The 25,540-nt window shown below is 34.1% G+C and overlaps 1 protein-coding gene across 7 annotated transcripts in view; it reads right to left on the bottom strand.

The window, feature by feature from the left end:
- The window catches only part of LOC115214979, a 272,042-nt gene that overhangs the window by 200,413 nt on the left and 46,089 nt on the right, over nucleotides 1-25,540 (bottom strand). Inside the window, exon 1 of one of the 7 annotated variants that reach the window (XM_036503490.1) lies at nucleotides 5,441-5,582. The exons of the other annotated variants lie outside the window; for them this stretch is intronic. The gene's annotated coding sequence lies outside the window, so the exon portion shown is untranslated. Of the gene's footprint in view, nucleotides 1-5,440; nucleotides 5,583-25,540 lie in introns of those variants that run through there. 7 annotated transcript variants of the gene reach the window in all.

The following is a 25,540-nucleotide window of genomic DNA, read 5'->3' as shown; positions in this document are numbered from 1 at the left end:
CTCCCTCACACTTGTTGCAGATGAATTGTAAAGGGACAGGGGAACTGCCTTCCACCCTGACTATCAGATGAAAAAAAAAAGTTACATGATACAAAATTATAACAAGCAAATTGGCAACATAAAGAAACCTATAGAAAATTGGATACATAAATTCGCTATGTGAATATGTGTGAGTATGTGCATGTGTGTGTCTGTGTGTGCACAAAAGAGAGAGAAGGAGAGAGAGGAGAGGAAGAGGAAAAGAAAGAGTGTATAATACTCAACCTAGAAAAAAGGTAATAATATTTACCATGTGTTGATTTTGTTAGTGCTAGTTAGACTAATAAATATATATATATATAAATCCACACACTCTCTCACACACACACACACATATGCACCTAAGTAGTACTTTACAAAATTGGCATATGGTTAATATCATCTATGTGTGTGTATGTATGAATATACATATTTGTATGCAAGTGTGTATATTTTGTATATGTATATATATGTGTGTGTGTGTATGTATATGAATGTATATATATATATATATATATATATATATATATATATATATATATATAAGAACACAGATGGGTTTAACAGTCCACTACAGCTGTTTCAGATGCATTCTTTATTCAGGAATAGTTCGATTACGACAATTAAATCACACAAAAAAAAAAAAACAGTTTTTATCAGGTGGTCCAAATTTAGTAAGGAAAATAGAAATTCAGAAATCAGACCTATGATGAAGTGAATTCCTGGTTTGACCATCCTCATTCTATCTAATATTTAAACTTAGTGTATTTAAAGACTAGACTACATTATCTAATGCAGGGGTTCTCAACCATTTTTTGCCTCTGGACCCTTTTCATTACTATTTTATTCTGGTGGACCCCCCCATAGTCATTCAATGTTTAAAAAACTAGTTTTATAGAAACATCTTTCAAAATTCCTATTTTGTTTTATCACATATTAACTTTTGTGGGTTGAACTATATAAAACATTAAAGAAATCTAATTGTTTCTTACAATGCATACCAATATGAATGCACATGGCTTAGTGGTTAGGGTATTTGGCTCTCGATTGTAAGGTTGTGAGTTCAAATCCCAGTGAGGCATTGTGTCCTTGAACAAGACACTTTATTTTTTTAATAGGTGCAGAAGTGGCTGAGTGGTAAGTAGCTTGCTTACCAACCACATGATTCTGGGTTCAGTCCCACTGCGTGGCACCTTGGGCTAGTGTCTTCTAATATAGCCTCGGGCCGACCAAAGCCTTGTGAGTGGATTTGGTAGACGGAAACTGAAAGAAGCCCGTTTTATATATATATATATAGGCGCAGGAGTGGCTGTGTGGTAAGTAGCTTGCTAACCAACCACATGGTTCTGGGTTCAGTCCCACTGTGTGGCATTTTGGGCAAGTGTCTTCTGCTATAGCCTCGGGCCGACCAAAGCCTTGTGAGTGGATTTGGTAGACGGAAACTGAAAGAAGCCTGTCGTATATATGTATATATATGTGTGTGTGTGTGTATGTATATGAATGTATATATATATATTATATATATATATATATATATATATATTATATATATATATATAAGAACACAGATGGGTTTAACAGTCCACTACAGCTGTTTCAGATGCATTCTTTATTCAGGAATAGTTCGATTACGACAATTAAATCACACAAAAAAAAAAAAACAGTTTTTATCAGGTGGTCCAAATTTAGTAAGGAAAATAGAAATTCAGAAATCAGACCTATGATGAAGTGAATTCCTGGTTTGACCATCCTCATTCTATCTAATATTTAAACTTAGTGTATTTAAAGACTAGACTACATTATCTAATGCAGGGGTTCTCAACCATTTTTTGCCTCTGGACCCTTTTCATTACTATTTTATTCTGGTGGACCCCCCCATAGTCATTCAATGTTTAAAAAACTAGTTTTATAGAAACATCTTTCAAAATTCCTATTTTGTTTTATCACATATTAACTTTTGTGGGTTGAACTATATAAAACATTAAAGAAATCTAATTGTTTCTTACAATGCATACCAATATGAATGCACATGGCTTAGTGGTTAGGGTATTTGGCTCTCGATTGTAAGGTTGTGAGTTCAAATCCCAGTGAGGCATTGTGTCCTTGAACAAGACACTTTATTTTTTTAATAGGTGCAGAAGTGGCTGAGTGGTAAGTAGCTTGCTTACCAACCACATGATTCTGGGTTCAGTCCCACTGCGTGGCACCTTGGGCTAGTGTCTTCTAATATAGCCTCGGGCCGACCAAAGCCTTGTGAGTGGATTTGGTAGACGGAAACTGAAAGAAGCCCGTTTTATATATATATATATAGGCGCAGGAGTGGCTGTGTGGTAAGTAGCTTGCTAACCAACCACATGGTTCTGGGTTCAGTCCCACTGTGTGGCATTTTGGGCAAGTGTCTTCTGCTATAGCCTCGGGCCGACCAAAGCCTTGTGAGTGGATTTGGTAGACGGAAACTGAAAGAAGCCTGTCGTATATATGTATATATATGTATATGTATGTGTGTGTATATGTTTGTGTGTTTGTGTTTGTCCCCCTAGCATTGCTTGACAACCGATGCTGGTGTGTTTATGTCTCCGTTACTTAGCAGTTCGGCAAAAGAGACCGATAGAATAAGTACTAAGCTTACAAAAGAATAAGTCCTGGGGTCGAAATGCTCGATTAAAGGTGGTGCTCCAGCATGGCCGCAGTCAAATGACTGAAACCAGTAAAAGAGTAAAAGAGTAATATATATATATGTATGTGTGTGTATATGTTTGTGAGTCTGTGTTTGTACCCCAAACATCGATTGACAACCGATGCTGGTTTGTTTACATCCCCATAACTTAGCGGTCCAGCAAAAGAGACCGATAGAATAAGTACTAGGCTTACAAAGAATAAGTCCCAGGGTCGATTTGCTCGGCTAAAGGTGGTGCTCCAGCATGGCCACAGTCAAATGACTGAAACAAGTAAAGGAGTAAAAGAGTATACATATATTTAAAGCTAAATTTTTCAAGGGATCTTAAAATACTATTGTGGATCCCCAAATAACATTTTTTTTTGTGTGTGTGTGTGGACTCCCAAAAATCTTATATAGATCCTCAGGGGCCGTATGGATCCTGGTTGAGAACCACTGATTTAATGTGTCCATCATTATAAAGTCATAGCATCTAATATGAAGAAAGCTAGTGATGTAAGTATTTAACCCTTTTGATACCGACCTGCCTGAGACTGCCTTTGGTTCTGTGATACAAACTTTCTGTTTTAAAATGAGTTAAATTAGTCTCTCTTTATTTGTTTCAGTCATTTGACTGTGGCCATGCTGGAGCACTGCCTTTAGTCGAGCAAATCGACCCCAGGACTTATTCTTTGTAAGCCTAGTACTTATTCTATCGGTCTCTTTTGCCGAACCACTAAGTTACGGGAACATAAACACACCTTTCATCAAAATTTCTTGTTAATTTATGTTCCAAACACTAGCTTATAGAAATTGTATAAAAAGAAATTGTTAGGGGTGGCTGTGTGGTAAGTAGCTTGCTTACCAATCACATGATTCTGGGTTCATTTACGCTGTATGGCACCTTAGGCAAGTGTCTTCTACTATAGCCTGGGGCTGACCAAAGCCTTGTGAGTGGATTTGGTAGACAGAAACTGAAAGAAACCCACTAAATTCTTCGTTATTTTCAAAAATAATTGAAACAAAGCAGAGTATTTCAAAAGAAATATGGTAACAACAGGGTTAATATTCATTGTATAAAGTGAAAAGGTATGCCTGAAAGCAGGACAAAATGACCCTCATATGAATATGATTTGATTTAATTTTAACCAAGAAGACTGGAAGACAAAGTAAAAACCAATCATTGACAGACAGATTCCTCATCACATCAGTCATTGTTGAGATTTCCAGTGTCTTCACTCCCGGTGCAGTCACACTCTTCTACTAAAGCAGGATGAGTGTCATACCTAAAGAAAGAACCGCATGAGATACAGTGATTGCTGCAAGGGATACCACAAGTTGTTCTTTATAGCAAAGCTTTTGTCATCATGTCTGCTAGTATACCTTTTACTTGTTTCGATCATTGAATTGCAGCCATGCTGAAAGATTTTGCAAAACAAATCAACCCCAGTATTTATTTTTTAAACCTAGTACTTATTCTGTCTCTTCTACCAAACCACTAAATTATGGGGAAGTAAACAAATAAACCCTGATTGGCAAGTGGTGGTTGAGACACACACAGTTGAGGGGATATATATAACCCAGGTGTTCACCTCATCAGCACTTCATGTAGGAACCTGGCTAGCATAGTGTTCCATTAACTGAAGAAAAATCAGTTATATCTCAGTTACTGATAGAAGAAGTACTTTGTGGATCCAAGGTATGATCCAGTAGGCATGTTAATCCTCACAGAGTGAATAATTAATTTAATTGATTTGGCTTCTCTTTTCCTCAACTAACTTATATATACAGATTGGGCTTCTCTCAGTTTCTGTCTACCAAACTGAATAACAAGGCATTGCTCAGCCTGGGGCTATAATAGAAGATACTTGACCAAGATATTATGCATTAAGACTAACCATTCATATGGTGTAGATTTTTTTGCATTTTGCTCTGTACTGATGTATTTTTTAAAAATTCATAATTATTTGAATTGCAATAAATAAAATAAATATAATAAAACATGCACACACACACACACACGCACGCACACACACGCACACACACACACACACCACACACACACACACACACACACACACACACACACACTTAAATAGTTTTTTTTTCCATCTATATTATTCATATTCAGATTTAACTTTTTGAAATTTTACTGACTGTCTTGCAAATGCCATAAAAACTTTCACTTAAAGTTAGCTGAATTTTTATTTACTTATTTCTGTTTCTATCACAAATAATTAATTATTGGTTTTTATTACAGAAATACCAATAAATTTGTAAATAATGATTTTGACACTATAACATTACAACTCCCTATACCTTCTCCTGATTCAGTATAGGAGATGAAGTCTAATTAAAAATATCATTAACATTGTTTTTATAATTAAATATAATAGAGTTGTGTGGTATGGTAAAAACAGCAAAGTGTGGATTGAATGCTTGCATTATGTTTTGGGTTGAAATCCTGTCAAAACCAAATTTGCTTTCAATCGCCCAGTGTTGACTAAATAAGGATTAGTCAAGTAATGACATCAAATTAATAAACTACAACTCACCAATTAAATTTTTCGTAATGTGCTTAAGTTGAAAATCAATATCATTTTTTTTATAGCTAAAACATTTTTACAAGATAAAAATTGAAGTTAACAAGTACAGGATCAGTTGTGAGAACAAGAAATAAAACAAATAAATACAGGCGTATGTGTCTGTGCATGCATGTGTACATATGTATGTGTGTGCATGTGGCTGTTATTAATTTTTGTTTACCTTGATATCTTAAGTAGTTTTTTTCTTAAATCCATGACACTGTTTGGTGTCTAAGAGGTGTTTCAAAGTCAGTTATTGAAGAAATAAGTAATGATAACAGGTGGTATGAGACTCTTCCCTCTGAAAAAGCAGCCATTAAAATTAGTTTGCATATTACAGAGAGAGAGAGAGAGAGGGGGAAAGAGAGGGGGGGAGAGAGAGAGAAGAGAGAGTAAAAGCAGCATTAGATATAGTAACTATGGAATGACTCAGAAAGGTTCAAGTTAATACTTTGAGAAAACCACTTGACCAAAAATATTAGTTTCACTAGTAGAAAGTGAAGTGTTTCTTGTAGTCTTTGGTTTCTTAAAAAATAATATATAACAAAACAACATACAGTACTATATGGACAAGACTTCATGTTAAAACAGTCTCCACCCACATGAAGTGTATTAACCCTGAACTTGTAAATTTCATTCACATGTTGGTTGGTAACAGCTTAGAAGTGATTATTCATAAGTTAATCTGAATTTTCCAACTATAAACCTAATTATTTGTAAATCAGTTTAATCCAAAAGATAAAAATTCACTGGCTACTACACAGATAATACCAGATTGTCTTGCCATGATTAAGCTTAACATGCTTAAGTCTGAGTAAACTTAACTTGGAATAATTGCTAATTATGTAGCCACTAACACTTTGTAAACCTTGAAAACTCTAAAGAAAGTGACTCAATGTTTGCGTGTGTGTATATATATATATATATATATATATATATATATATACATATATATACATACACAGATACATATACATACACACACATATATACATATATATATAGACACATGTTTATATGTTCTTTTATTTGTTTCAGTCATTTGATTGTGGCCATGCGGGATGACACTTTTAGTTGAATAAATTGACTTCAGGACTTATTTATTGTAAGCCTAATACTTATTCTATCACTCTCTTTTTGCCAAACTGCTAAGTTATGGAGATGTAAACACACCAACATCAGTAGTCAAGCAATGGTGGTGGTGACAAACACAGATACATACATGAATATGTATATACATATATATACATCCAACGGGCTTATTTCAGTTTCTGTCAACCAAATCTACTCACAAGGCTTTGGTCAGCCTTAGGCTATAGTAGAAAACACTTGCCCAATGTACCACACAGTGGGACTGAACCTAGAACCATATGGTTGGGAACCTTCTAATCACACAGCCACTCCTGTGCCTATATATGCATGTGTTTGTGTGTGTGTCTGTGTGTGGGGGGGTGAGTGCATGTGTGTATCTGTATATATGTATACACACACACACACACACACACACACACATATATATATATATATAATATATATATATATATATATATATATCAGTTGAATAAAGTTACAACATGGTCTGGCTTTCATGTTTTATATTATAGTATTTAAAAAAAAAATTCTTTACAATGTTGAGGTTGTTAAACATTAAAAGAAATATTTAGTAATGTTCATAAAGTTCAATTGGCACTTTTATACGTTCATAGTAATCATCAGATTTCAAAATGTATTGACTGACAGTTGAGTTGAGTGCTTGACAACTGTAGTAAAATGACTGATTTCCTCCGTTTTATACCTATTAGAAGGCTTTGACAACTTGAATTTTTTTAACACAGTTTTGACCAATCAGCATGCAGTAAACATCACAGTTTGCCAAGCACACTGATATTACTGGCATAGATCCCACCTTTATTTTAACTAATTAGCTTGCGGTTTATATGTAATGGTTTTATGAGTGAGCAAACTTAGTTGGTTTCGGTCGTTTTTATTTCAATCGGTAGGAGTCTTCTGTAATTTGTTTATATTCATATATTAAAGATATTTTTAATCCACATCATTAACTGGTTGTTATATTATTGTTATTATTTCTGGTCAGAACAGGTTTGAATATTTTAATGAAGCATTATTCTTTTATCTTCCTTCCAACCTCACCTGTGTCATGAAGTTTGTGGAAAGGAAAAATTAGAAACATTTTCTGACCACATGTTTCAATATGTTCGCTCAATGGAATTTGGTGAACATTAGTGTTTTGAATTTGTTATCTGTGAACTCATGAGCAATCCGATAATAAATTCCCTGTTTACACTTCGACATTGTAAACAATTTTTTTTTAAATACAGTAATAAAAAACATGAAAACCAGACCATGTTATAACTTTATTCACCTGATATATTATTCTATACACACACAAATTTGGAAAAAAAATATGTGCTTATATTGTATATAAGCCAACATGCCTGGTAAACAACAAATGGGACCCACAGAATCAGACATGATCTTAAAAGCGATATCATGCAAATTGTCAACACATATCAATAGTGGAAACACAAATAAGTATCCTACAGGAACTGGAAAAACAGATACAAAAGATATATGTTCAAATCTACATTAAGAAATCAAGGATTTATTTGAAACCCTATCAGAAGTGGTAAAAACTCTGAGAGAAAGCCTAACATAGCCGGCATGGATACATGAATTTAATGAAACAGATTTAAAAAAAGAAGCCTGTCAAAAAAGAAAACAAATTAGTACGACATGGAAAAAACATCTTAATACACATAAACAAAATTTCTGGAAGGCATACAAATGTAAAAATTATGGTGAGATATACACAGATTGGATTGAGTCAGACATATCCATACTTTCCCGTAAATTCTTAAAGAAGTTATAGGAGAACCAGAGGAAGAAACAAAACTAAGATGGGCGCTATGTCAAAATTGAGGACAGACATCTCTAGCAATTTAAGTAAAGATTCTTGATTCAAGACAAAATACGAAATGGTAGACAATGAAATTATCAAGACAATATCTAAAATAGCCACGGGAACATAGCTGAGAATATGAAAGAGATGTGGATTAAAGATATTACAAAAGAAGAAAGTAAATCAAGACATTTATGGCAAAAGAAACAATTGCTCCTTGATAAATATGCTGCAAACTATGGTAGTGACACCTCAGTACCACATGAGAGAAATATAAGGAAGCAACCTAACCAACACAACATACATGAAAACACATGGCAACAAAAATAGTCAATCACAAGGAACTATAGTAAGAACTTTTTATCGTTTAAAAATACAAAGAAACATACCAATACACATAACATACAAGAATACCATAAACAAAACAAACATTCCTTTGATCAAAATGTTAGCATACAAAACAATTATTCATTAGATAAAAATATTAGAGGAAGGAAAATAAAGAAGAAACCACATTCAAGACTTCAACAAAAATCACCTATTAAGAACAGAACAAAAACCATACTAGACTGTAAAATAAACTTTAAAAATTTTCACAAACTGAAATATAAATGATATACCCACACCACTACCTAACCAAACACCACAGCTAAAATACAAAGTTCACCAGAGAAAAGACGTTAATAACAGAAGAAATAATAGACAAAAAAGAATCTATTTTTTAGGATTAGGACAGTGAAAACCAGAGAAAGAAAAAGTCCAGGAAGAAATACCTGTGGAACAACTGATAGGATAGACCCAAAATTTATTAATCTGTCAAAAAGAAATATAGACAGTGACAAACTTCAATTATTGATGAAAGGACTGAAATTCAAACCTAGACCTACAGCTAACCATCAGGAATTAGAGGAAAATATCCAAAACTTGTGTCGGATATGACTTGTGGACTTTTTTTTATAGATAAAAATAATGAGAATGACAAATTTGTGGTGAAAAATAAATCAAAATTTAACCTGCCAAAAGGATGAAATACACATCTAGATCAGTTCATTGTTATCCTCTCCAGATTTCTCCTGAGGTATAGCATCAACGTCAGACCAAACATTCCAAAAACTAGAAAAGTCTGCCCTTGTACATCTTAAAAATGACAACACAACTGTCATCAAACAAGTGGATAAAGGGGGTGCCATTGCTATAATGGGTATGGAATATTACCAGGATTTAGCTGAAAATCAATTGAAGGATACAACATTCTACTGTGAAATACCTCCAAATATTGACCACCGCATCATGAAGAAACTCAATAATTTACTCTTAAAACATTATAACTCCCTCACTTTTAATGAAAGGGGCTATATTACCAATTTTGAGTCGAAATCCAGCAACTTCTATGGCTTACCTAAAATACACAAGTCAGAAGAAATACAAAATGCTATAAAAAACAAGGTAGTGAATACATAAAACTACTACAACCCAAATACCTTAAACTAAGACTCATTATAGCTGGTCCAGCCTGTCCTACTCATATTCTGAGCAACCTCATTGACATTGTCTTAAAACCACTATGTAGTCACACACCCAGTTTCATTCAGGATGACACACACACACACACACATACACACTGTTTCAATGACATGCAGTAATTGCAATAATTGAGTATTTGTGCTGCTGAATGGACTGAAAAGGGCTGAAGGGGGCTAGTCAATTACATCGACCCCAGTGCTCAACTGGTACTTATTTCGTCAACCATAAAAGGATGAAGGGCAAAAATGACTTTGACAGAATTTGAACTCAGAACATAAAGGCAGATGAAATGCTGTCAGGCATTTTCTCCATCTTTACGTTCCAATTTCAGTCTTTGCATTCTTAATTAACATGTCAGATGAAATACTGCTCAGCATTTTGTCTGGCGTACCAATGATTCTGCCAGTTTACTATCTTACACACCATTTTAATAATGACAATTATTTTACTAAATTCTTCATTATTTTCAAAGCCAATTGAAAATAAACGCAGTGTATTTCAACAGAAATAACAAAAAAGCATTAAAGGCAAATGTTGGATTAACAGCATTGTATATGGGGCTAAAGTTTTCATAAGCTGCAGGCTCCTCAACCATCTACACAGGATTCACCTAGCAAACAGAGGAGCCTGTATGTGTTTGCTCAACTTGTTAGAAATAAGGAAGAGCATTCCTACAGAAGAAGAACTGTATTTGGTTTCAAAGTACAACTGTAAACTCTAAAAGTCTAACCAGAAATTCTGAAGAAGTTACCTATTCATATACACTAATAGTGACACTCTGTCCGTTACAATGAGCGTTCCAGTTGATCTAATCATGCAATTAACATGCAAGCGGCTGAGCACTCCTCAAATGCATGTACCCTTAATATAGTTCTCAGGGAGATTCAGTGTGTCACAGAATGTGACAAAGCTAGCCCTTTCAATTACTGGTACAACTTGTTTTTGCCAGCTAGTGGGTTGAAGCAATGTGAAATAAAGTGTCTTCCTCGAGGACACAGCACACTTGCAGGAATCAAGCTCACAACCTTACGATCAGAGTTGAATACCCTAACCACCAAGCCATGCGCCTTCACTACCTATTCATTTAACTATCCATAATTGTACTATATTCCATTAAGAGGTTGCATTCTGCCATTCTACAAATGTTTGAAAGACTAATTGGAACATCTCCTGACCTAGAACCTATACAAAATGCATAGGATTTGCAAAATGCATACATATTTTTACAAATTATACAAAGCTACACACATACTTGAGATAAAACCCAAATCACAGCACAATGAGAAGACAGATGGGTGACAGAAAAAATATCATTTATTTAGAGCAATTAATGCAGAAAATAGGTGAACACAATGGTTAAAAGGAGTGTATTCCTCAATGGTTGAACTATGAATCATTCATCATTGTTATAGAAATTAGACAGTAAAGTTACTATTAGAGACATCACTTACATATTCAGGTAGAGTTAACTCAGTATTTCTTAAAACTAAAAAGAAAATACAAGCATTTAAGTATGTCCAATACATTACAACTCTTCTCACAGCACAGAAACGTAAAGTATTATGAGCCAACAAGAGTGCTTCTTCATAGTCATTTGATCAGCAAAAAGTAGCAGCCATATCTCCCTCAAATCACACCCTACCAGCTTAAAAATGGACACAATGGATAATGTAGAGTCCTAGATACAATAAACCTGAAAGAAGCAATGGGTGGGTAATGGTTAGAATACCTTTGAGCTTGATCATAGCTCTACTCATTTAGGGCTGATCTGGGACTAAACAACTCAGATTTCATAATAATTATTTATAAGCAAGTGATAGAGAGATAGATAGACACATGGTTTATGTGAATGTTTTTATTGGTCTTATTCAATATCAAATTGCTTCATACATAAGTATATGAAATATGGTTTATATTAAAAATCTTATCCCTCACTCTATTACTGAATTCACCATAAAACGTTATGTGGTAATAGTTAAAATATTACAAGTGCTTTTTGTAAAATCTCAAAAACATATTTTGATACTTCTTTGGCACGTAGCTAGAAGTGGAGTAGTTTGCATGAGTCCTTCATTTCTAAAAGACAAGAACAAACACACACACACGCACGCACACACACACAGACAGACACACAGACACAGACACACACACACACACACACACACACACACACACACATTTCTAAAACAAAAAATCAGAAAACATATTTCTAAAACACATCAACAGAAAACACATTTTTAAAACACAGCACATTTCTAAAACACATAAACAAAAAAACACATTTTAAAACACAAAAACAGAAAAAAGTTCTAAAACACAAACTGATTTTCAAAATTAAAAAAACAGAAACATTTACTTTCCTTGATTTATGAACATTGCAAGCCAATGTACTCAGTTGCTTTCAAATGTTTTAGTACTACTGTCTTGGTGGCTATCAAAATGACACTTAAATGTGTGGGGAAGGCATCTAAAATTCTTATAAGCACTCATCATCAAATAATTTTTCTTCTTGTTCTAGTTTTTTCCTTTTTTGGAAACTAAATTGGAGGGAAGAAGATGATACTCTTGAAATTCTTTCCAAAAGTCTTGATTCATCCCTTTGGACTAATAAAGATACATGCCCTTGAAGACACACATGGTTCAGTAATTCTTCAAGATGTTGACATTGTGGATTTTTGGTAATTTTTTGTCTTAATCTTAAGTATTGTAACTGCTTGATGAATTTCATTTTCAAATGAAAGATTGAGTTGAATTGAACACTTTCTCTTTATCACCTCAGACATGTATTTGACTGAGGCCTATTCAAACAGATTTATCATCATCATCAGTGTTAAAAAGTTTCATAATATAGATTCTGAAAGAATTGATATATTTTTTTACTATATCCAGGTGGTCACACTTAACCAATCTTAGAATTCTCAGGAATAATTAAGGATCTATCAATTAAGTATGGGATACAATTTTACCAGAATAGAGGAAATTAATTGGCATAAATTGTATAGATAAACCAATGCCAATATTAAAACTGATGCCCAAATGAAGAAATTTGCTAACAGAGTTACTTATCATATTATAATGAATCTCTATATGATATCTAACAGTATCAAACTATAATAGTTTTATTTCCAACCATGATAAAGGGTAAAGAACCCCCTTTGGTCATGAATGATCATGGGATTGCACCTAGAAAGTTTCCCTCCAAGGCACAAGTCCAGGCAAGGTTGTTTATGGAAGACCAGCAGTTGCATGCCAACCTCCCCTTTTCACACCACCGATGTTATCCAAGGGAAAGGCAAAGCCCAATACAGCTTGACACCAGTGATGTCACAATTTATTTCTACAGCTGAGTGAACTGGAGCAATATGAAATAAAGTGTATTGCTCAAAAACACAACACAAAGCTTGGTTTGGGAATTGAACTTACTACCTCATGATTGTGATTCCAATGCTCTAACCTCTGAGCCATGTGCAACCATGAATTAATCGATTTTTGATCTATTAATCCCAATCAGTTCTGCTTTTGAATTGCTGGCATCTCCAGATATTCTCAGAGCTTTAATGATATCTCTTGGAATTAAAGCATTATAGTTGGATATAATGAAACACTTGTTAACATGCATCATTGCTGTTCTGTATATTAAACATTTCCCATCCTGTATTGCTGCATGCATGCATTTTAAGATCTTTAATTTATATGCTTTGCAACTTCCTGTATTCCATACATCAAAACTATAGTTCTGTAACCTTAAATTATTTCAATATACAGATATCTGGTGAAGGTGTTGGATAGTGAACTTAAACCTCATAGATCGTAGTGCTGAAATGAAATTAGACAACTTTTCAATCCTGTGCACTATTATAGCTGATATATGATCCATATACAAAAAATAATGAGGTTGGAGCAGAATTCCTTTAGCTTCTGCAAATGCTCTTTCTACATGTCTGTATTTTGAATTAATCATGGCTTCCTGCCAATATGAATCCTTCTCATAAAAATAAGTCGTTTTTCTCTGAATATGTTTAAATTTCCTTTTGAAATCAACTATTGCTATGTTTGCCTGATTGTGGGGGTTCTAGCAATTCTAATGCCTCATCAATGGCTTCTCTTTGAAATTTAATTCCAATTCTGTAAATTATTTAGATAATAATTTTCTCACAACATAAATTGTTAAATAATTATCTAACAATTTATGATGAACTGGCTTGACTACATGTTTGATGTATTCCATTATTTAAAATGCATGTAACATGAAAACTAACTGGTGATCCAAGATGAGATTCAAATGCTTAATTTGGGTTAATGACACTACATTTCAGAGCATTTTCTTATATGTGTATTTTGAAAAATTTTCCAATACAGTTACAAGAAGTTCAGTGTCATTATCAATATCTGCAAGAATTTGTCAAAGATTTCAGACAGCAAAATACTAGATACATGGTCTACTGCTTCTTTTACTTTCTGATTTATATTACAGCTTTCACTATTTTATTGAATGAAGAATTTCACTAGATCATTTTCATTTGCAATGTTCTTTAAATATCAGCAGAGTAAACTTGTGCTAATATTCTTTTGAATCCTTTTCAGAAAATCAATTTCCTCACTTCCAGTTATTTATTAACTTCTCTGTCAATGATCATAAACTTCACCCTTTGATTGTATCATAACTTTACCACTTTTGATTGTTTTATATCAAGTATAACTTTTTCCTGGCAATTTCATATACTTGATTTTTTTTTTACTTTTGGTATGATATCTCTTCCAAATTTAAATTCATGTTTTAGATATTTTTCGTTGCATGATCCTGCAAGTGAAGCGACAACTACTGATTGTAGAGTAGATTTTTGAGAGACAATAATTCAAATAGTGACTTGATATTCTCTTTTCTTATCATTAGTAATTGCAAGCCTCCTAGATATTTACCTGCCACGTTCAAGTATTGAAGATTCTGAATCATTGAATGTACAATTTTGCAAATTACCATCATAGTATATACTGAAAAAAAATGTATTATTTCTGCTAATTGCACATACAATTAGCAGAAAAGTTAGAGCACAGCAAAAGCTGCTTTGTGATAATTTATTTCAAATCTTTACATTTTGAATTCAAATTCTGCCAAGGTCAACTTTGCCTTTCATCCTTTCAAGATCAATAAAATAGAGTACCAGTTAAGTGCTAGGATTAATGATAACAACTAATCACCTCCTTATAAAATCACTGACCTGGTGCTTTTATCAGAAGCAATTATGTTTTCCTTTTATTCCAGCCTTAGCAGATTGGTATCTCTATTGTAAAGTTTCCACCATTAGTTAATGCCTTTTCTTTCAATGTCTGATACATTTACGTTAATCTTAATTTCTTTGACTACTACCACATTTATTAGGTCAAGTTCGTCATCTGATTCACTGAAACCTATATATGAAGGACCACTTCATTTTCTTTATGACTTGACACTTGATAAATATGACACAAACATGAACAATTACAACATTTAAAGCATTTACTGCATCTAGCTTTATGATATTTGCATGTTACCATAATGTGACAGAATTACTACTGTACTGTTACATGATACAAACTCTGTGTCACATGTTTTTCCATGTTAGCATGGGTTTCGACAGAGACTTGAGATGGGAATTTAAGACTAGATGCATTATCTGTTGCAAAGCTACATCTTTGAAATAAGCAATATCATTATTCTACAGGTCTTCAAAAGCATAGATTATCTAATCATAATATCAATATGGAAAATATAAAAAAATATTAGCACTACTTCACTCAACCAGTAACAAGTAAGGAATATATAAACACTGATGCACATTCATGCACACGGACACACAGAAACACACACACACACACCACACACATGTGCATGAGACTATAGTAGAAGACACTTACCCAAGGTGCCAAAGCCTTGTAAGTGGAATTGGTAGATGGAAACTGAAAAAAGCCCATCATGTGTGTGTGTATGTGTGTCTGTGTTTGTCCCTCAACACCACTTGACAACTGGAGTTGGTGTGTTTATGTCCCCCTAACTTAGCGATTTGGCAATAGAGACTGATAAAATAAGTACCAGGCTTAACAAAAATATAAGCACTTGGGTTGATTCATTGGACTAAAACACAATTTTTCAAGGTAGTGCTCCAGCATGGCTGCAGTCTAATAAATGAAACAAGTAAAAGGTAAATGATACAGTATGAGCAGAGGCCAGCCAGAAGACTACTGACCAAAGATGTTCCAGCTGTGATCACAGCTTTCCCAGACACAATACACAGTGCAGAGTATACTCAGGACTACATTAACCAACGTCGCCTTTCTTTCATTTATTATCATTTTAATGTCCACTTTTCCATGTTTGCAAAGGTCTGATAGAATTCACTGAGATAGATTTTCTACAGCCAAATACCCTTCCTGCTGCCAACCCACATTCATTTTCGAGCACTGTTATATTTCTCCATGAGAAAGTGGAGAGAGGAGGAAGGAGAGAGAGAGAGAGCAGAGAGTCTAGACAAATGTTACAAGGTAATCTATCTGACTCTCTAATGGCACAATATGCCCCTTTCCAATGACTGGGACAATAGAAGCATAATATAAATAACATATATCTCTGAGCAAAAATTCTTTGCAATCTATGCCAAATGGAAAACAAAAGTAAATTCAGTACCAACAATTATGGCGTTGAGGAGGAAGGTAGAAGGAAGAAGAGAAAGATAGTGGTAATAACACTGCAGTTAATAAGGCTGATGATGATGATGTCATTGAGGAGAATAATGATGATGTTGACTGCAGCCAACAACAAAGAGGACAAGAAATGAGGACGATGACGACGATGACGATGATGATGGTGGTGCTGGTAGTGGTGGTGATTATGGCAATGACAATGATGATGGTGATGATGATGATGACATCCAGGACAAGAGAAAGGTGTGCACCACAACCAAAGGACTCTGACAACCATGATAACTATACTTGAGATGATAAGCGATATCAGCAAAACAATATCTTGTTTCAAATGAAGAAATAATGTAAAGAAAAACAAAACCCATAGTAGTGAAAGTCTTCAAGATAAGTCACAAATGGCTAACAAATTAATTATAGTTCTGGCTTATCGGTAGACTGGGAATGGGGGACTGTATCATATCATTTATGCTGTACTATGTGTTTGACTCAAGTTTTCAGTTGATTAATTTTCCTGGTTAAAATTTTCAAAATCCATAATACAGTATCAAAGAAGATGGTAGTTATAATGATTCACTGGTTTGAGTGACTAATTTAGAGAAAGTGAAAGTAGAAATAAGCAATGATACACATTAATATGGTACATATAGGTGCAGGGTTGGTTGTGTAGTAAGAAGGTGGCAAGCTGGCAGAAACGTTAGCATGCCGGGCGAAATGCTTAGCAGTATTTCATCTGTCTTTACGTTCTAAGTTCAAATTCCGCCAAGGTCGACTTTGCCTTTCATCCTTTCGGGGTTGATAAATTAAGTACCAGTTATGCACTGGGGTCGATCTAATCGACTTAATCCCTTTGTCTGTCCTTGTTTGTCCCCTCTATGTTTAGCTCCTTGTGGGCAATAAGGAAAAAAGAAAAAAAAAAAAGAAGTTTACTTCTCAGCTACATGATCTTGGGCCCAGTCCCACTACTTTGAGTCACACAAAGCCTTGTAGTGGAATTGGCAGATAGATACTGAATGAAGACTGTCTCTGCTTTTTGAATTAATTATATATATACCCCTGTCAATATATGAAAATGTGCTTCCTCGCAAATGTAAGGGTTTTTTAACTCTTATTTCTAGCAGTGAATGTGCTATCTTGCTCCCTCATTCACAATCAGTGGCAATTGAATTTTTCCATTTTGGTTTTATTTTGCATATAGCTGCCTTCGTTATTTTATAATTTTCATATTAGCATTTTGCTAAATCAGCCATAAATTCATACAGCAAAAATGACAGTCAAGATTTAAGCAAACCATCCAGCAATGGAGTAGTCACTACCAATAGGTTCATAATTTCCGAGCGAAACTAGACTAGTATAGTGATCTTGCTCATTCTGGGGTAGTTATCTCCTCTGTCAGTATATGAAAATGTGCTTCCTTGCAACTCTAAGGGTTTTTAACTCTTATTTCTAGTAATGTAGGTGCTACCCTGCACTGTCAGTCACAACTTTTCCTTTTTGGTGTTATATATTGTGTGTGTGTTCCACACCACTGCTTGACAACCAGTTCCAGTATGTTTTCATCCTTGTAACCTAAAGGTTCAGTAAAAGAGACCCACAGAAAAAGTACCAGGCTTATAAAATAAGTATTGGGGTTGATTCATTCAACTAAAATATTCTCCCAAGCAGTGCCCCAGCATGGCTGTAGTCAAATGACTGAAATAAGTAAAAGATTAAAGATAAATAATATTTTCAGCACAGTAACAAAAATACAAATAGTTATTTTTTAAATAAGTTTTTTCATAGGAGGAAGGAAAAATCTGTTAGTCTACAACCTGTCAGATTAATCATAGTAAGTAAGTGTGGTAAGTTTGTTGATAACATCCTGAAACACATGGATGGATCAATTCTCCTGTTTAGTTAGTGATAGCAGCCCACCATGAATAATTACTTTTCTTAACCCTTTCGATACTAACCTGGCTGAAACCACCTCTGATTCTGTAGTACAAATGTCTGGTTTTCATAAGTTTTGAATTAAAATCTTCCACCAAACCTTAGTCAAAATTTATGTTCCTAACACCAGCTTAATGATAACTAAGTTATTTTACTAAATTCTTTGTTGTATTTAAAATTAATTGAAAGAAACACAGAGCATCTCAAAATAAATACAGTAACAAAAGGGTACCTTTTCGAATCATGCAGACTCATAAGGGCCAGCTTTCCAGTTTCCATAGCATCCAAATTCCCCACATCACTCCATTGCAGATTACTCATTTTTGCCACCTGACTGGACTGGAGCAACGTGAAATGAAGTATTTTGCTCAAGAACACAATGCATCACCCAGTTCAGGAATTGGAACCACAATCTTATGATCATGTGCCTCAACCACCAAGAATAATTACTGAACCCTTATTCACTTTCAAATGAAGAAAGCAACACTGTGTTCTAAATACTACATACTTATTTCTTTATTACCCACAAGGGGCTAAACATAGAGGGGACAAACAAGGACAGACATAGGTATTAAGTCCATTACAACGACCCCAAAAGGATAAAAGGCAAAGTCGACCTCGGCGGAATTTGAACTCAGAACATAGTGGCAGAAGAAATGCGGCTACGCATTTCACCCATGCTAACGTTTCTGCCAGCTCACCTAAAAACTACATACTGTCTTCTGAGAGCATGTGGCTAAGTGGTTGGGGTATTCAACTCACATTCATAAGGTAATGAGTTCGATTCCCAGAGGTATGTCATGTCCTTGAGCAAGACACTTTATTTCATATTGCTCCACTCAACTAGCAAAAATGGGTAGTACCTGTATTTCAAAGAGCCATTCTTATCACATTCTGTGTCATACTGAATCTCCCTGAGAACTACGTTAAGGGTACACATGTCTGTGGAGTGCTCAGCCACTTGCATATTAATTTCATGCACAGGTTGTTCTGTTGATCAGATCAACTGGAACCTTCATTGTTGTAACCAATGGAGCACCAGGTTTCACATATTGTCTCCTGTCTGTCTGTCTCTCTCTCTCTCTCTTCATCTACCTATTTGTTGTGGTGATAGACATTAACACCCCTGTGTGATTAAAAGGTGGACTCGTTGAACTCTTATAGAAAGTAATGTGTATTGATGAGACAACAGAATGAGTTGGAATCTTGCATGTGGTAGTCAGAAGTTATGTCCATGAATACATTGCTTTACCCCTGCTTCATTAAAATCATATATCTGAAATCTCTATATCTATAAACGGCAAAATGTCTGTGTATCTGTGTGTCCTTTATACAAATCTGCAGTTTTTCATGTAAAAGGCTCGCATTTTTTATGGGCTTTCAAAACTGCCTGAGGGTGGTTGTAAAGAAATTTTCATTTCCCCAGTCACCTCAGAAAGCTATTAAAAAAAATTGATAAACCAACCCCTTATGCCCATAAGTTATTTTGCAGCCAAATTTGTGTTTTTCACTTTCTTCTGCCTCCTTTTTTGTCTGACTAATAGCATGTGCACAATCCCGCTAATTTTCCATGATTATGCCATTCCAGGTGTGAAAACCAAAGTCCAATGAATATTAATTACTCTCATAAAAAGCTCCAACTAGCTCATAAACAAGAAAACTGGCCCGGGCTGAAATGTAACAAGAAACTTAGCTCTTGATTTAGTGAGAAATTTTTACTGTGACCCGGAAACAAACAACAAGCACTAGCATTAGACCTGGCAACACCAGGTCATAGTGCTAGTCAAGGATATAAAACTATTTAGCTTTCTTTCTTTATCACTCCCTCTCTCCACTGATTACTACACTATATGAAAAATCAACATTCTTGAATAAATTGGTGTATTTACAAAGCAGTATTACTTTGTTACTTTCTTCATACCTGGTTCTATTTGCTTTTTTGAATCAAAATAAATGCCTCTTGTCATAAACACTGAACACATGTAAGTTCCTTCATTAAATTGTATCAATTTGCAATTTTCTACTTTTCCACACATTCCTACAAACTTCAGCAACTCATGCAGAGAATTAACAGCTCTAACCTTACACAAATAATTCCTTGATATTTTCCAAAAAAAGTTTCCACACATGGTAGTTCTTCTTACTGAGGTAACAAATAATTATAGATGGCAGCCTTTGGTATTTATTCATGGTGTGTGTGTGTATGTGTGTGTGTGTGTGTGTGTGTGTACGCGCGCGCACGCATGCATGTATGTGTTTGCGTGTGTGAATCAATAAGCATTACATTTGAAAGAGTAATCTGAATGCTTAAGGGTTAAACATTTTCCATTAAATATGTACATCCAGCAAACTTTACTCATCTTGTCTCCTCCGCTAGATATACATTCACATTTACAGTTTGCATTTTATAGCTAAATAATATCACATTTCTAACACATATCTCATGTAAGATGTTTTTTTATAGAGAACACCATCCTACACATAGTAGTTATCCATCTTCTATAACAAGTGTTATTAGCTCCTCCACAACCTACAATTATTTCATAGCTTTCCAGATTTTACATATTTTATTTGCTGAGATCTTACAATACCAAACACGTTGAAGGTATCTTACATTATCTTAGAAGTTGCCCATATCTTACAATTCAAAAATGTTCTCCTGCCTTTATTTTATTTACAAAGAGAAGTATTTCATTCCTAGTACAACTATAGTACAGATCTTTATTATACTTTCTATTTTGGTTGGCAGTTGATAGGTAGTTATTGTCAGTTTTTTTTTTTATTATAAAACAGCACAAAACATATTGTCTGTAATACCATGTTTATTAAGTTATATATTTCAAACTTTTAATAGACCATAAATAGAAGACAATCTAATATAATTTTATGACATGTACCAAGTTTTAACTTTTTTATTTCTCTTTCAGATATATTGATAGTATCATCAACATGGCACAGGTATAGTTGACAGAAGCAATAAAAAGTACACCAAGATCAAGGCTCTAGCTGCTGAAATTACCAACTTCTTGAACATGGCCAAGTTCTTCATATTCAAAGTCAGGAAAGAGCTGGAAGACTCTGGCTGGATTATATCACACATGGTTACAGTATGGCCAAGTTTGTCCAGCGAGTTCAAGACATCAACAATAACTCCAGTAGATTGATGAGGGCCAATGAGGAGAATACCAAGGTGGAGTCCATTATCAGCTGTGTCATAAATAGCACAGTAGATAATCAGGAGAGGGTGCTTTATGTCCAGTAAGACCCAAGAAAACAATGTGGTCACCAACATTATTTGGCTCCTGCATTTGCACCTCCAGAACTGTCACATTTAAGACATTATTGAAGGATTAGCAACAATATCATGGTATTACAGAGTCATAAGGGGTTGCATTGTATGAAATTGGAAGGCCACCTGATTTTGGTATGCAGTCTCTTCTGTGGCTGCATCAATACCACTATTTAGACTGAGGGCAGTTTTTTTAAATGACATGTTCCTTTGTTGAATCAAATTGGATGTGCATGCTGTTTTTCAGAGAGTATGTTGTTTTTTTTTAAAATTTATTATTGGCTTTTTGTGTTTGTTTGGTTTTCAAGTTATTTGGCATACCATGTAGAGCAAATTGTAACTGTCTCAATACGTATTAATTGCAAGCATAGTATAAGTACCACAGTATTTTTTCAATATATGAGATCTATGATCTGAGATCTTTTATTACAACAATAAGTTAAAACAAAATAGCTTAAAAACAAAATTGAGCTGACCTTAAATGTTATCCAATAATGAAAGTTATCACAAGAAAATAAATTTTCCATCCTTGTACTCACCTGAAAAATAAAATTCAACAAAGTTCTAAGTTCAGATTCAATTAAGTTTTATAAAATAGTGCAGTGGTTCTTAACTATTTTTTGCCTATGGACCCTTTTGATTCCTAGTTTACTCTATTGGACCCTCATATCCAGTCAATGTTTAAAAAAATCCTACTATATTGTTATAATTAAATATTATTAGGAATTGTATTAAAAAATTGTTAAAATATTTTGTGTATTATAGAAGTATAACCAACTTATTGTACATAAATTTTAACAACAAAATCTTAAATGGGTCCCCAAGTCACGTGGACTCCAGTTGAGAACCACTAAAATAGAGTAAATTAGTCAAAAATTAAGGATTTCTAAAATAAAAAAAAGAACAAGGCAAATTTGGTAAAACAAATTTTAAATATACTAGCAGTATTGCCTGGCGTTGCTCGGGTTTATTTCGACCCTTTAGAATTGGAATTTTTGAAAAGTAAAAATTTTGCATCATGTAGCTTGTTATTCTCTTTCAGTGAACATTTTTCTGCTTGAAATATATTGAAAAATGGCGACACAGCAATCAAAAGATCGTAAAAAAATAGGGATTTTCAAAGAAAAAAAGCACCTTTTTATGTAAATAATTTTTGGTCTTAATATGGTCTAATTTGAATTTTATCTTCTAGGGAATGAAGAGCAAGCCTTCTTCTATCATACTCTCAATTTTGGTCAACTTGCACTGCAGGGTCTCGGAGGAGATAGTGTTAGTTGAAGGCTACCAAACCTGCCATACACAGACAACTTCAGCTTTATATATATAGAAATTTAGTCTTTTTACTTCGAAATAGATTTAGTATAGAAACAGGTTCCTTAAATGGTTACATATTTAAAGACCTGGTTTGGGCTCTGAAGTTAAGATACTCTGAAGTTTAGATGTTACCTTATCTTTCCTGAGAGAGATTTTACAGCATCAATGGATCAAAGCTTTTTTTTAGTAAGTGATTTGTAGCTACTTTACAAATCTAACCAAAAATTAGTGTTGTTGTTTTGTAACTGCCAATGATATTTTTCACATCATCCCTTTTCCCATGATTACTGGTTTCAAATTTTGGCACAAGGCCAGCAACTTTGGGAGAAGAAGTAAATCGATTACATTCCTCCAGTACTTGACTGGTACTTATTTTATCGACCCTGAAAGGATGAAAGGCAAAGTAAACCTTGGTGGAATATGAACTCAGAATGTAAGGGCAAATGAAATGCCACTAAGCATTTTGCCCAGCATGCTATCAATTCTGCCAGCTTCCTTTTCTCATGATTATTATTAGATAATAATGATGCTATTACATTATAGATCAAGATATCACACATATATTTGGTGGTATAAAAGAAACACAAGCATATTAGATGCACCCTAATTTCAGCAGTACTTATTCAGATAAAAAACAAAAGAAGTTTTTAGTACATTAAAGCATGTAAAATAGGCCCAACTCTGCATATAGGAGCTGGGATAAGATTTTGAAGCATTTCTTTAGAAAATAAGTGTCTAACAGCCTCTCATTAAATAATCAATATTTAAACACGTGTTCTGTAATGTATTATAGCATTAAGTACTGTTCTTGAGGTATAAAGTACCTGTTATCTTTCTTTAAAGACTATAAGCTGAATATCAATTTTGAAATTAGGAACTGATGTCTGAATTATCAGGAGAAAAGGCTAAGTGGGTGAAGAAGTAGTTAACTCATGGAGTTTATGGTTCATTGTTAGCATTTCAATCCAATACATGTCTGGTTGTGATAATACTAGAAATGCCTTATATTATTATAGATAAATAAACATTGCATTTTCTTAAAATATGAATACAGTAATTTACTAACAAAGAAACTGGCTAAGGCAATGAAAACTACAAGGAATAGTTTATTGCATCTAAGTCTGTACTGTTTCATACCATTGGCCATTGAGATAGTGATAGGGTTTACGAGCTGTTTATAGAAATATTAACTACTAGCACTATGACCCAGCATATACAGCTGTGTGCGCACATACACGTAAGTACTGTCCAAGTTGGCATTCAATTGGCGTATCAAGTTTCGGGCATTTTGATTGGGTTTTGGATAGAAAATTCACAAAAAAGTCACTTCTATTGATTTTTTAATGGCTTTGCGGGGTGACTGGGGAAATGTAAAAATGTGCATGACCACCCTTGGACGGTTTTGAATCACCATAGAAAGTGCGAGCCCTCTAACTGAAAAATTGCGGATTTGTATAAAGGACACACACAGACATTTTGCCATACAGTGGGACTGAACCCAGAACCATGTGGTTGGGAAGCAAGCTTCTTACCACATGGTTCTTCAATAAATAAATAAAATTAGAAGTATAAAAATAAATAAAAAAGAGGAAGATACTGGAAATGTATTTCTTTAAGCCACATTGTACAACTTTGCCTCTAAGCATAACAAAATGCTTTTCACTTAATTGCTATAAAAATCAAAACAAGGATAGGAAAGTTGCTTTTTTAATCTATATATTATACCTTTTATCTTAACTGTTTTAATTAAAGAAAAAAAAACAAATTTTCTAGACATACAAAAACAAATAAAAGTGCAGCTTGTCACATAACCTCCAGATAAGACTTAACAATTATGTAAGCTCAACAGGTGGTGTGAATTTGTAAAGGTAATATATATATATATATGTATATATATATATATACATATACTCTGAGTAAGTTCTGCTCTTATCTGACAAAGTTGGTGGTAGTGATAAAGATAAAAACATTAACATGAACAGACAAAAAAAAAGTGAATATACACAAGTCCACGAATCTCAGTCAGTCAGTTGTAAATCAGAAAATATTCAACAGCAAGTTTAGTTTAGGATCATATACAGTTTCCTAAACTTCCTCCACAGTAGTTACGGAAATTTTACCCAAGAATAATTTAAAATAGCTTATACAGGCTACAACAGAAACCAGTATGGTAAAAAAGGCATGTGTGCGCGCACACATATACACATGGAGTATAATATATACATTTAAGAGTCTAAAAGTCTTAAGGAAATTTAAAGTGCAGAAATATTATATTAAACAGTCTGGTTCTGTGTATCTTTCTAAATACTACAACGCTTTGCCTTTGAGTAACCTCTCACAACTAACATAAAAGTTTTATGTTTATTTTACTAGGACCTTAAAACACAATCTCTAGAGAAGAGTTTCTCAGGATAAGGCATATGCCTCCCTGGTGAGGAATGGCAATAATTTGATGGGGTATCAATCACTTCAGAATAGGACACAAATAAGTAACAAGTGAATAAATCTTGTAATAATGAAGTTTTAATTAAAACAGGGTGTCCATAAATTGCCTTTACACTTTGAAGAATTCAGAAAAGACAAAAAAAAAAAAGAACAACTCAGCAGGTTGTGTGCAACCAATGGAGCCC

This window comes from Octopus sinensis, linkage group LG1, assembly GCF_006345805.1.
Source record: "Octopus sinensis linkage group LG1, ASM634580v1, whole genome shotgun sequence".
Taxonomy (NCBI): Eukaryota; Metazoa; Mollusca; class Cephalopoda; order Octopoda; family Octopodidae; genus Octopus; species Octopus sinensis.
Note: the sequence above shows the minus strand (reverse complement) of the source record. Positions and strands in the feature narration are given on the sequence as shown.